Genomic DNA, 12881 nt, shown 5'->3' with positions numbered 1-12881 from the left:
TAAAAATTCACAGTTTCTTATGCAAGTGTACCTATTCCCTAGAGTTACTTAGAGTTTCTTATTGATCTGGTAGCTGGTATTTGAATTGGTCGATGTACTCTGTAACTTGTTTAAGATACCCTACCTGAACTATTAGTTTAAATAATATATTCATAAATTGATTAATCATTACAGTAAGAGTTATTAGCTGCATTTTTATCTGTGTGCTCTCCACAAATGACTCCTGGTATAATAATCATGCATATATAAACAGATTCAGGTTTAAATTACAGTATGCCTTATAATAATTATACTGCTAGTAATAGCATGTTTCTGCAAGAAGGAATCAAACCTTTTTCTGTGTGGGCAGCAAAAACTCTGCGTGTTTATTTAATGTGGATAAAGTAATTGTAAATATTGATGTGTTTGTAAGCCGTGTGATGGGAAATGAGAGGAAAGAAGGAAGAGAAGGTGCAGGAAGCTTTTAGGCTTCACATCCAGGGGTGGTGGGTGGGAGGGCATTGCACAGACTGGCTGTGGCTGCAGGTGGGACTGGGGGGGCTGGACAGACAGGGCTAAAATTATGGTGCATGTACTGTAGCTTGCTTCTTCTTAGAAGAGGACTGTGAAAAAGAGACAGAAGAACGACCTAACCAATAGATATTAATGAAAAAAATACACTTAAAGGACGCAGCTGCCTCTTAGTGATTGCAGATAGGTTTGGCTTGAATGCCTTCCTTTGATAACATACTGCTTTTGAAAGGTCTGTGTTGCTGAAATTGCTGTAACTGGCAGGTAGTTGTAGTGGTTAAATTTGGAACTTGAAATTATTATGAGTAGGGATTAAAGGTTTTGCATGTTATTTTAAAATCTATATTTTAATGCATATAATAGGAATGTGCTCCAAAAATGGGAAGAGCAACCACTGTAACTTTCATAACAAAGATTGTAGCCTGGCTCACACAGGAGTCAGTGTGAATCTTTGTCTACCACAGTGTGCATGGACCACATCCAGAAGGTTTTTTCAGTAGAAAAAGAAATGCTCTCCAAAGAAGGTTTGTACATGCAGAGGGAACTAGGAAAATCTATTTAATCAAAAGTGTCAGAACTCACTTTCTTAGCAGCTCTCAGGTTTACTCTGCTGAGTGGTGTAGAGTCCCAACAGCTTTAAACAATGTTCACTTCGATTTAGTCTTAAATTCTATCAACAAACATGAACAGAGAATTCATATGCTTGCAATCTTGCCATCACGAACATATTATCAAATTAATGGCCTCTTTTAGTTAATAATCTGAGTGTAGTGTGGAAAATCACCCAGCTCACATTTCATCTTATTTCCTGCATAAACTATTGTCGTGAGCCTCGGACTCTTGCATTTTGCAAATGAATAACTGGAGGAGGTTTTTCATATTTTAGTTTGGAAAGCCATTTTGTTTCGCCACATGCTTTTTCCGCTTCATAAATCCTACTTTAAAACATTCAACAACCTGCTAAATTAATATATACTGTGTTCTTTCTTTAATGGGTAGGGGAACTTGTCTCACAGCAGTGCATTTGTTCGGCCCTGTTTTGAAAAAGCGCTGCCTGCCGTGTGAAGGACATCTGCTCACAAATGAGTGATTGTGCTTTTGATTCGGAGCAGCACCTTCACTTTAAATGCTGGCTGCAGATGAAAGGAACAGATTGCTGTGGTGCCACTTTTGTGAGGATTCCTCTACCCAGCATGTGGCTTCATACATTATTGAGAGCAAATCCACTTTGTGCTACCACTCCTCGCTGCACTTATTTTGCAAACCTTATTCAGAATGCCAGCAAGGATCACTCTTCTACAAAGGAATAAAAGGCCAGTTAGGGAGATTAGGCAGATAAATTATTTACAGTGTTTAATTATCACTGTACAGGTTTATTAAGCTTCGTGGTTACCTGGAAACCTAAGCAGGTGCTGGAAAAAAGTCCAATAAAGTTAAATAAAAAATGTTTTGTGTAAAATGAAATCCTTTTATGTGTGCCGTGTTAATAGAAATGTCCCGGGTTTTTTTGGTGGAATGCCAAGCTAAACTTGCATTTAATGTTGTGATTATTATTTTTTTTTTCATAATCCAGTTCTAGCTCAGGGCTTTTTATGATAGGAGACACCACAGAATTCTCTGCTGGGTTGAGTGGCAGCCTGTTGTATAACTGGGTATCCTAGATGATAAACAGATGTACAAGGTATGCTTGGGAAATCTCAAAAGATTCCCTTTTTCTGATATTAAGGACAGCTGACTTTGGTAGAAAACCCCACACTGTAGCACCAAAACACCCTTTGGAATTTTCTTTAATGTTTATACTGAATAATGAATTTACTTTGTTTCTTCTTCGTATAAATTGACCTAATTGGTATTTATTTGATCACAGAATTGAGGATTTAAATTTTGGTTTATTTTATTTTAAAGAATTTAGCGGTAGAAGTGTTGTCCTCTAGGAACAGCTTCCACATCTCAGTATGCTGCTCACTAATATAAACTAATGAGCTCCATTAAAGATCTGCCCACATAGTTGCAAAGAACCACCGATTAATCTGTCATCTTTGAATACCCTGAGAAAATTAAGACCACCAAGCAACCATGAATTTGAAAATGAAAAAGGCAGTACCAAACCTATTATATTCTAAGGATGAGTGCCAAATAGGTAGAAAGTCACTGGTACTAAAAAGAAGCAGACAAATCTGAATGCCCAAAGAGTTGCACTCCGTAGCAATAGCAACTTGGATTAATTGTAGGGGGGTTACTTCGTGTGGAAACTACACAAGACTGTTCAAATTTATCTGGTGGAATAATTTCAGGTTTAACCCACAATGTGAGAAATGGATTGTCAAAATTAATATCCAGGATTCTCGTAGTTTTGATTAAATTTGATTTATACCATAGCAGTCAATTTCTCATTTCGGGTCTAGTTATTAGGATTTTGGTGTGAGTGTTTTCATCTGCTTGTCTGAAATCTGCTTTATGCTATTTTTTTCTATTATTGCTTCAAACACCCAAGATATAGCATTGCATTCAAAAGAAATCCGAGATTGGTTGTTGTTCATTGGTGGAGTTTTTTGGGTTTTTTGGGGTGTTTTTTCTGGCATTTAAATATTCATAGCTATCAGAAGTAGACTGATATTTGATCACTTTTTGAAAATCGTCCTATAATTTGGAAGATGAAGGAAGGGAAGAGGCAGCCTGAGGGCAGATTTCAGTGTATCTCTAGGGGTTTGAATGAGTTTTGGTATTTTTTTGGGTTTTTCCTGTCATCAAACCACTTTCTAAGTATGACTGATTTCACTAAGACCAGCTCTGAAGAGGGGAGTGTATCAACTGCACTAGGGGTGTTGAACCAGCTGTTGCTTTATAGCTAAGATACCTTACATATATATATATATACAATTAGTAAGCTCTCTGCTAATGGGGGTGTCATACTGTTGTTGAGAATAAAGAGTTTGTAATACTTGGGGCTATAGTTAGTTGGTACTAATTTTTGTATTCCACTGGGTAAGCTTTGACAAAGACCTGTCATTTCCCAAATAAGCCATTCTTTTACGAGAACATCTGTTGAAAGAGGCAATTTAAAATCTCCTTAAAATTCGGGGCATAATTAACACTACAGGGATACAAATATTAGTTTTATAAAAGCTGTTTCTTTTTTCCTTTATCCTGATGTTCAGTAACCTTTCAAGGTTTTTTTTTTTCTCTCTCCTTTTTTTCCCATCATTTACAATTAGCATACAATTCTACATTCAGTAGAACTAAACCAATAGAAATACTAACTGTAGCCCACTGATAATTGAAAAAGGGAGGAAGTCCTGCAGCAGGGTGGTGTGGCTGCCTTCAGTGACAGCAGGTTAAAGATGCAGGACATTGTGGAAAGCCCTTTGGATCTCAATATTGAGCTATTATCTTTTAAAGCACTGTTTTATGTTAAAGTTATTAAAAATTAATTTAAAAAAAAATGAGAAGTTTCTACAAAGGCACATTGGAGTAAACAGTGATGTCTGCCATCTAAGAAAATCTGAAGAAAAAAATTACAAGTTTTGGATTTAATCACCTACTGTAGCAGCAGATATCTCTAAAGAACTTAGTGTGAGCATTTCAGCAGCTTTCCTGGTCACAGGAAACAGCAGTAGCCTGCCTATTTATTTGCTAACAAAATAGAAAAAAATGTGTGAAATTCATCCCTTGCTGAAGCTGATAAAATACCGTATTGGGCTTTGAGCCATTATCCCTAATTTTGGCTTTTAGCTGTGTCTATCCCTTCCTTAATTGTAAAAAAAAAAGTGAGATTTTTGCAGCAGGAAAAAAGAGTCCTCATTAATGCTCTTGGTAAATAGAATTGGCAAGTACTACTGGATTAAAACACGAAAAAATATCCACACTCTAGGTCTGAACATGTTCAAGAATATGGAACATGAATCATGAGTCATTTATGCCTATTTTAGCATATTTCTGTATGTCAGCCTGTTTTTACTAAGTCTTCTTTTGGGACCTCACTGTCTTTACTGATTATTAAAATTTAACTTGTTCTTACATTATTTGAAAATACCTGACCACATGGCTGAAGCAAACCAGTGCCTCTTAGGAGACAGCAATGAAAATGGTGTAGTCTCAAATCTTGTATATTTAATTGAAATGGCTACTGTACAGAGAAGTAGTATTCCCACACTGGAATTCCTGTTATTCATTACCTTACTTCTTCCTGGAAAATTGCAAATTTATTCTTTATAGAGCTCAGGCATAAAAGCTGTCTGTTGCACTAATGTGGAAAATGTTTTCCTATTACACTGTTTCCATGCAAATAACAAATTAATGCAGCTTGTAGAAGAATCTAATCACTGTAATTCAACATTCAGGGGAGCAAAAAATGATCATACTTGTCTTCACTCTTCCAAGAATGACACCAGATTTTAGTTTTTTAATGCATGGCCTATTTAGCTCATTAGTTTTAATATACAGGTTTAAAAGTCTTACCTTGAGCAATAGCTTCAAAACAAGATGTTAAGCTCCCCAAGTCTGTAATGTCATAGCAAGATGTGGTTATGGCCTTGCAGCTATCCTGCTATTTTATGCCCAGTCTTTATGCATCAATCTTCTATTGTGCCATGTCTTTGAGAGATTTAATTTATGCAGTGGGTCATTTAAGCTTTCATTTGCCCATACAGAGAGACCCTGGGGATAATAATGCATTAAAATAAACTACCCCTTCCTGCCCCCCCCACAACCTTTTTGGTGATTAGAAGTCTCAACTATGTTGCTGACCACCCTAATTTAAAAAATGAGTTAGTTTGCTAAACTTCTTTTTCTTACCAAGGTCAGAAATCAGCTACTTCTCAGGAGATCTTTAACTACTGGCAACCTCACCTCCACTGAAATTGGCTTCCACTCCTTTCACCCCTTCAAAATGTTTTTAGAAATATCTGCAATCACTCACTGACTGCATTCATTCTTTGGGCTTTTTGTTGATTTTGAGCCTACTATGGACCCCTTGCTTGGCTTTTCCCATTATGTGTGTAACCTGTCTGTTGTTTCATGCTGCTGTCCCTTTATGCACTTGTCTTAGATTCCAAAATGATTTAGGGTTTGAAAGGTTATGTGTGTGTGTACTTAGACTTGCCAATATGATTTGGGTGCCACGTTGAAAAGGGTAAGATAGTCTTATGTTTTTTTTCTGCTCTACATTATAAATAGGGAAGGAATTCAGCTGGCAATACTTCCTGCTTAGAAGGATGTATCCCTTCGTCAAAACTTCCTCAGATCCAAAAGTCTGTGGATGATCATCACATCCCTAGAAATGTGCATGATCCAGCTGGGAAGAAACTGTGCAAGAATTTGTGGCTGATCAGGGAGTAAGTTAGTAAGAGAAGCAAGTAAGTGGTGAAGGAGTGTGATCTTTTTAGTCCTAACAGGACTAACTCTTAGTGGGATTGTAGCTGCACAGCTCCTCCTATGTTGTAATAATAATTTGAAAAAGCTGACTCCCCAAATCTAGAAAGTAAGAGTTCTTTGGAAATCCTAAGTGAAATCATGAATATAAATCTTCCCTAAAGTGTTGTGTTTGCTTCTTTCACTGAAGAAAAAAAAACTACCAAACAAAAACTTAAAGGATAAACTCACTTGAAATTCATCAAGTTAAGCGTTAAAACCTGATTGTTTCCTGGATTGTTTCCAGTCTTGTCTTCTGTATATTTTGTGACAGCTATAGTGGGAAAGCTATGAGATGGCATTTGTGCAAGGAACAAAAATGCCCCCCCCCCTTTTTTTTTTGGTAGAAACTCATATTGCACAGTTAACCACATAGTTTTAAGATTTTAAATATATGTAGCTTTGTAACAGCTCATTGGTTGATAAATGAAAAGGAATTCAGAGCTGAGTAGAATATAGACAAGCAGAAAAACTGCTCACAGTTTCTGGTTTCTTAAGTCAGAGATTATATTGTCAGATTTTATGAAATACTCAGAAATGATGCTGTGTAAACCCTCATCTGCTGAGTCCCTCTCCTTTTATATTTGCAACAGACATTGCAAACTTGGCAAGGATTTGTCCAAAACAAAATGCTAATTAAGATTTCCAGTCTGCTAACGAGATGAAGTTTAATAGGTTCTTCAGGCAAAAAGGATAGATTCTGTCCTAATGCATTATATTTCTGAACTTGCAATTTATTCAGTAATTAACTTTTCTTGATGACAATGAAAATGATAGCCTTGCATGCAAAATTCAGTTTTGTCTTTACTAAATGTACAAAACACATGTGAGTACATTGTGCAAGAGATTGGATGAGTGAAATTCTTGAAAACTTGAGGGAACATAATCTTAGAAGCTATTCCATTATTAACTCTATCAAATTATATAGCTGATGTGCTTTTTGGCAGAGCAGCTTATTAAACTGAGTGTTTCTTGGAAAGAAAGCCAGAAAGTGCAGAAATGTTGTCAGTGAGCTTCTTGTTGGTGTTTCCTAATTTGTTTCAGAGGCATAAACCCAGCATATTTTTCCTTCTTATGATATTTCATAGAATTTGCAATGCTTCTGTCACTTCCTTTCTTTATCCTGAGGAACTGTTTATTCCAGCTCTGTTGTATTTAGTTTACCTTGGGCATAAAATGCTAGAAGTTTCTACTGAGTTACTCATCAGGGAAATCTTGACCTCCAGGTAGCTGATGGCTTTCCTTGAGTCCCCTTTCCCTCTATTAGGAATACACTCTGTATTCAGTGTAATACCTGTGAATATATTCCCATTATATGTCAGCTTAATGCATGTGCCAGAAGTACCTGAAATAAACTGTCTCAAACGACACAGTTTTCCCAGCATGGCACCCAAAAATGGGGTGTAAAGTTAAACCCCCCTTTCCTCGTGTAGGGGTCTGAAGTTAAAAACAGAATCACTAAATGATTTGTAACAGGTATTTCAATATCCAGCGGTTCATTAAAGTTTCAGTGCTCATCTATGAAAAACAGTTTATTAGTAATGAAAGCATCCTCAAAGCACAGCACAAATATTACCTTGGTTTTGTTATGTGATATGTATGGGTGTGTAAAGTGATGTATAGGTGAATTATCTATCACGCGCCAATTTTTAAAGGTGTTTGAGCTTTTTATGCCTCAGGGAGTGGCTTAAACAACGTTATTGTTCTTGGCTACTGAGAGCTGCAGTCACTTCCAAATGGGAATACATTGCTCTGTGTGAGGAACTCTGTCTAGGAGCTCAGATCTGATAACTTTAATAGCAGTAGTGCCCCATTTCAGGAAATTGCCCATGTGTCATTAGATTCCATATTGCTGGCATATTTATACTGAAATAAAACTAATTGAAAGAATATGTTGCCCAAACCATGTTCACATTTGAAGTCTGTTATTTCAATTGTTGAAGGGATGTATATCCCAAGAGCATTTAAAATCGTCCTGAGAATCTTTGTTTATTCTTTGTGTGTGTCAAGCTGATACTTCATTTAAGAAACTGCAGGATACCCACAGCAAATATCTGATGGACAGTCAGGTTCACAATCTGGTTTTAAGCTGTCAGACCAGTTTATGTCAGTCTGTTATTAGCAGAAAAATACTTAATAAAGGTTAACTTTGCAACCTTGCCCTCACTATGATCAGTAAGACACTGTGTGTGTGCATACTGCAAAAAGCTCCAAATTGTATATTGCAGAACTTGCAAGTCACTGGTCCATCTCCAGCTTAGATCCCTAATTGCCAAGATATTTAGCCCTTATAAATTGTGCAGTGAAATCTTGAGGACTGGAAATTGAAATAGATGTAAAAACATTCCCTGATTCTGTAGCCTGTCACTGATTTAATTTGAACCCAATTTCTAGCAGGCGTGACTTCAGGAATTTATAAATGCTGGATAAGAGCATCACCAAATTAAATCAGAAGGGGAAAGAACTAAGTGTTGCTTATCTTCTTGAAGGACTTGGCATTTTGTACAAGTTCATTACAAAAGTGAATTTTCCTTCAAACAGATTTTTTTTTTTAATCCAGGAAAGTTTCTTTAGTAGTGATGTCCACCATTTGGAACAAAACCACTCCAAAGTGATTATGCCACCTTATTGCTTAGATATCCTCATATATTTCTTGTTATTCTAGTTGAGTACTGCATTCAGACAGAGGTTGCCAATAAAGTTTATTGTAGGAGCTAAGTGTCAATATCTGTAGTACCCCCCGCCTAGGGTGCTTGTAATTAAAATGCCACAGATAGTCTGGGAGAAGCATGAAAATTTGATGGCAAATTGATTTCAGGTTCATCTTGAAATTTGTCCTCAGCTGGACTCAATACTGCTGGCAGACATTGGATGGCTTTTGTCAAAAGGGTTTGCTGGGATGAGACAGAGATGCCTTGATCTGAATATTAAATACAGTGCTCTGCTTATGACAGTTTGCTTACAGCTAACATGTTCCTTTTTGCCTGCACTTTATTGTGTGGAGAATGTGTAGGGTGGCACCACTCTATTTTACTTGAGAAAATACGTTGCTTACAAATATTTTGGCACACTGAAGAGCTGACTTTACACTATTAGCTTCAAACCTAAACACAGAGCTTCAAAACTTCTCAGTTCTGTAGATATTCCTAAGATTAAGCTGAGCTGCACAAACAAAAAGAAGTCTGCGAAGGCAATAGTCAAAATTTGTGTCAGTGATGGTGTTGGAGGAGGGAAATCCCATGTAAAGTAATCTTTATTTAAAAGAAAAAGCTCCTTTTTTTTTTCCTCAAGTTGTTTCATTTACAGAGAAAGTGCTTGGAGCAAACATAAAATACCTTTTCTGCTGTCCAGTTAGGATCTTATAGTAAGTCCAATACAGACCTTTATTTTCACAGATCTGTTCTTAGCAGTAATCTTTGGCTCTACTAGGTATTTCAAGAGTCTTATGATGAGCACTGGTTATTTTAAAGTGTTTTACAAAATGTGAACACTGGTCTAAGTTCACACAAAAAAGAAAAATGCTATTTATTTGCCTTTGCTTATATGTTTGTTCCTCAAAAACAAACCAGCCAACACTTGGCCTCTGGGACGTGTATAGATGCAAACACAGCAGTGACAGTAATGCAGACATGGCCAAAATATTGTTTTTTCCTTAACTCCCTGATATTGGCACTTTCAGCTGAAGTGATAAGGAAGGGAAGGTAAGAGTGGGAGAGCCAGTGGGAAAGAAGTGAGAGGGAGAAGTATCACAGAATAAGAGTGGCTCCCAAGGGCTGTTGGTCTTCCACCTGGGGAAGGATGAAGTGGAAGCTTATCCTGACCTCCTGGCTGGAGCATCTCCACTTGGATTGGAACAGCACTTCCATAATTATTGTAAGAGATTTTTTTGTCCCTTCTTCTCACCTCAGTGTTGTGCTACTATACTGCAGTGGTATAAAATGTTGTTTAATATAAACACTTTGGTAGCACCTTATTATCTCTCTAAATGACACAACCTTTTGCAAAAGTGAAAAAAAAAAAGAAAAAGGTTTTGGACTTTGCTGGAGGTCTTTTTGTTCTACTCCTATGGGAAATGAATTATGGGAAAATTAGGCTTGAGAGTGTGAATTTGTCATTTTGCTTCATTTTGCTTGTTGAAATACCTGAACTGTTCACTCTAAGCATTTGATATTCCGTCTTATCCTTCTCCTCCCTGCAATGTTTAAAACTAAAATAATCATCACCTCCTGCACTAGAAGGAGACTCTCTTAGGTGCCTGAGATCCAAACTGAAGTATCTGATCTCATTTCAAATGGTCAATTTATTTCCTCCTTTCCTGACACAGGTGAAATTGTGTTTTTATTTCCAGCTATGATAGATTTGTTCTCTTGGTAAATATTGTATGGTACAGGAGTCTTTATTTTTTCATATAATCTTTGTTTACAAAGTCAATACAATCACTTGGAAAATATGTAGCAAACACTGCAGTATATTAGAATCTTGTGTATTGTGTTTGCTGTAGGTACAAATTCAATACAGCAACTCTCCAACAATTGACATGTCAAGTAATATATCAACCGTTGGTATATTACTTTTTGCTCATCCTATTACTACTTATCAAAACCAGCTCACCACCCACACTCCTCATTAAGGACTGTTGCTTTAGGAGACAGAGCAGACTCAAGTCTTGCTGATGTTAAGTGCTGTTTCTCAGAAGCCTCAGCAGAGATGTCGTGCTTGGAACAGAATTGAGTCCCGTTTATTAGGGCAAAAAAATCACACAGGGGCAACACTGAATTTTTCATGAAGAAAATTCTTCTTTTAATTTACTTGGAGGAAAATTAATTTAAATGAACAGTCAAGTTGCCACACAAAAATAGTTTTCTATGTGTGATAGTGTAAGTGAAAGGGGACTTCTGCATATTTTGAATTAACTTTGCTGTTGCTTCTGCCACTGTACTTTTCCTGCATAGGTGTTTTCAGCCTTTTCCCTGAATTGTAAATTATCTTGTGTGCTGTGTAAAATAGAAGAAAAATGGATTGTAAATGTGAGTAATGTCAAGTGACCTTCATTCTGCTCCTGACCTGTTTGAGTGACTTTAGCCTCTCAGTTTTTACCTATCCATGACTGGACAGCACATCAATTATGCTTTTATATTTTATACAATGTTTTAAATTCATAGCTGAAAAGCGTTGTGTGCTTAATATTACTACTAAATAAGAAGTTTTAACTGATTATCTTTTTTGACCATCTTTCCCACTTGCTTGTTCTAAAGGTTTGTCCACTGCATTAATCATTTAGATGGTGTTATTACTTTCCAAGGCATGAAGTTTTGTCAGGTGAGTTAGTATATGCACTGTGATGAAAACCTATTTTATTTATTTATTTTTTTTGACTGCTGACAGGACTGTTCATGCCTTCTTGCATTCAAAGAATTACAAAACAAGTGCCAAGAGGTGACATTTGTTCTTGAGCTTGGATTCAAGCTGTATTTCATCTTGTCCAGTGTTATAGCACTTTAAGAATTCACTGTATTGTGACACATAAGGATGATACTAATATGACATATATTTATTAGAGGTAAAAATACCCTTTTTTTTTTCTATGTTGTCCTCCTTTCATCTTCAAAACTGACAGGGAAAGTGGTCTGGCAGGTCTAGGGAAGCCAGAACATGGGCTTGCCACCAGACTTGATTAGTGCCCATGGATGGGCATTTTGAGTAGGTTTTCCTGCCATCAGACACAACTGAACAGTATTTGTTTGATGACACAGTTTCTAGAAAGTGGCTCCTATTTTGGTGACTCCATAGTGTTAAAATGAGTCTACTGGTTGATCCAGGTTGAAACACTTCCACCACCACTGAAAGCCATGATTTTGCAGTATTTATTTGTTTAGAAGGTATTTAGGATAACTGTCTTTTTCCAAGTCAGTCAAGAGTATTTGCATCAAAACTTTAGAAGGAAACAATGGTGCTATAGTATTATATCTAAGGATACTTGGGCTCCTTTTCAAGCTTCTACAACTTTCCCATGTATCTCTCCATTGCCTCTCTTCATTCTAATCCCTCCATCCTCTTTCAAATCCTATGAGGGGAAAAAAAAAAGAACAAAAATACCTAAAGGCAGGGTGGGGTGGATGTTTAATAACTGGCAGAATGAACAGATAATTATTTACTGTTTTGTTGCTACGATTAACTGATAGATGGACATGAAACACAGTAATAATTGGGAAAGTCCACCTCTATATGGCTCTACGTTGGATACTGAGAAATAGGAAGGATCAAAAATGTTTACAAAAGGGGTTTTTTTTTCCCAGTCATGTTCTGTTATCCCCAATAAATCTTTGCATTCATCCTTGTAATCACACTTGTGATATTTTCTTACAGAACAGCAGTAATTAAGCTATCCAGTGCTCTTTGAATACAATCTCATCACTCAGTATACAATGTCATTACTATCTTTGAGCCCCTCCCTGCCTTCAAGAGCTATTACATGACCTCCAGATCTCTCTTAGGCTCCATGTATTACCATTAGAAGACATCCACACTGGGAAATCACTCTGTTCCTGTTTTTGATTAATATTTTATCAGCCACGAGAGGAAATGGTATTCTTTAGCAACACTAATAAGTAATTGAGCAGATGAGATGCCCCTGCTACTTTGAAAAAGTGGTATGTAGAGGCTGTAAAAGAACAGCTTTAGATATGACATCAGATACTAAATGGAAAAAAAAAACCCAGAAGGTGCTGTCTGCAGTGAACAGTCAGTAAAAATATCAGCAGAAAATGAATAGTTAGAACGTCATTGTTAGCAATAGGTTGTCAAAAACATGGTGAAAGGGTCTCTTATTCAAATTGGTGTTCAGAATATATTTTCACAGAAGTGATTGATCCATTGGCTTTAGATAAATTTTAAAGAGAGTCAATGGAAACCACATACAGCAGAGAGAGGAAACTGATAGTTAAATAAAGAAGCTGTTTAAA

General features: G+C 36.7%; 1 protein-coding gene across 2 annotated transcripts in view; it reads left to right on the top strand.

Annotated features, from left to right (window-relative positions):
* The window catches only part of WWOX (WW domain containing oxidoreductase), a 494604-nt gene that overhangs the window by 150866 nt on the left and 330857 nt on the right, over positions 1-12881 (top strand). The gene's annotated exons all lie outside the window — the stretch shown is intronic.

Source organism: Neopelma chrysocephalum, unplaced genomic scaffold (assembly GCF_003984885.1).
Source record: "Neopelma chrysocephalum unplaced genomic scaffold, ASM398488v2 Primary Assembly neopelma1_68b, whole genome shotgun sequence".
In the NCBI taxonomy this organism is placed as follows: Eukaryota; Metazoa; Chordata; class Aves; order Passeriformes; family Pipridae; genus Neopelma; species Neopelma chrysocephalum.
The sequence above is the reverse complement of the archived record's forward strand: the minus strand, read 5'-3'. Positions and strand labels throughout refer to the sequence as shown.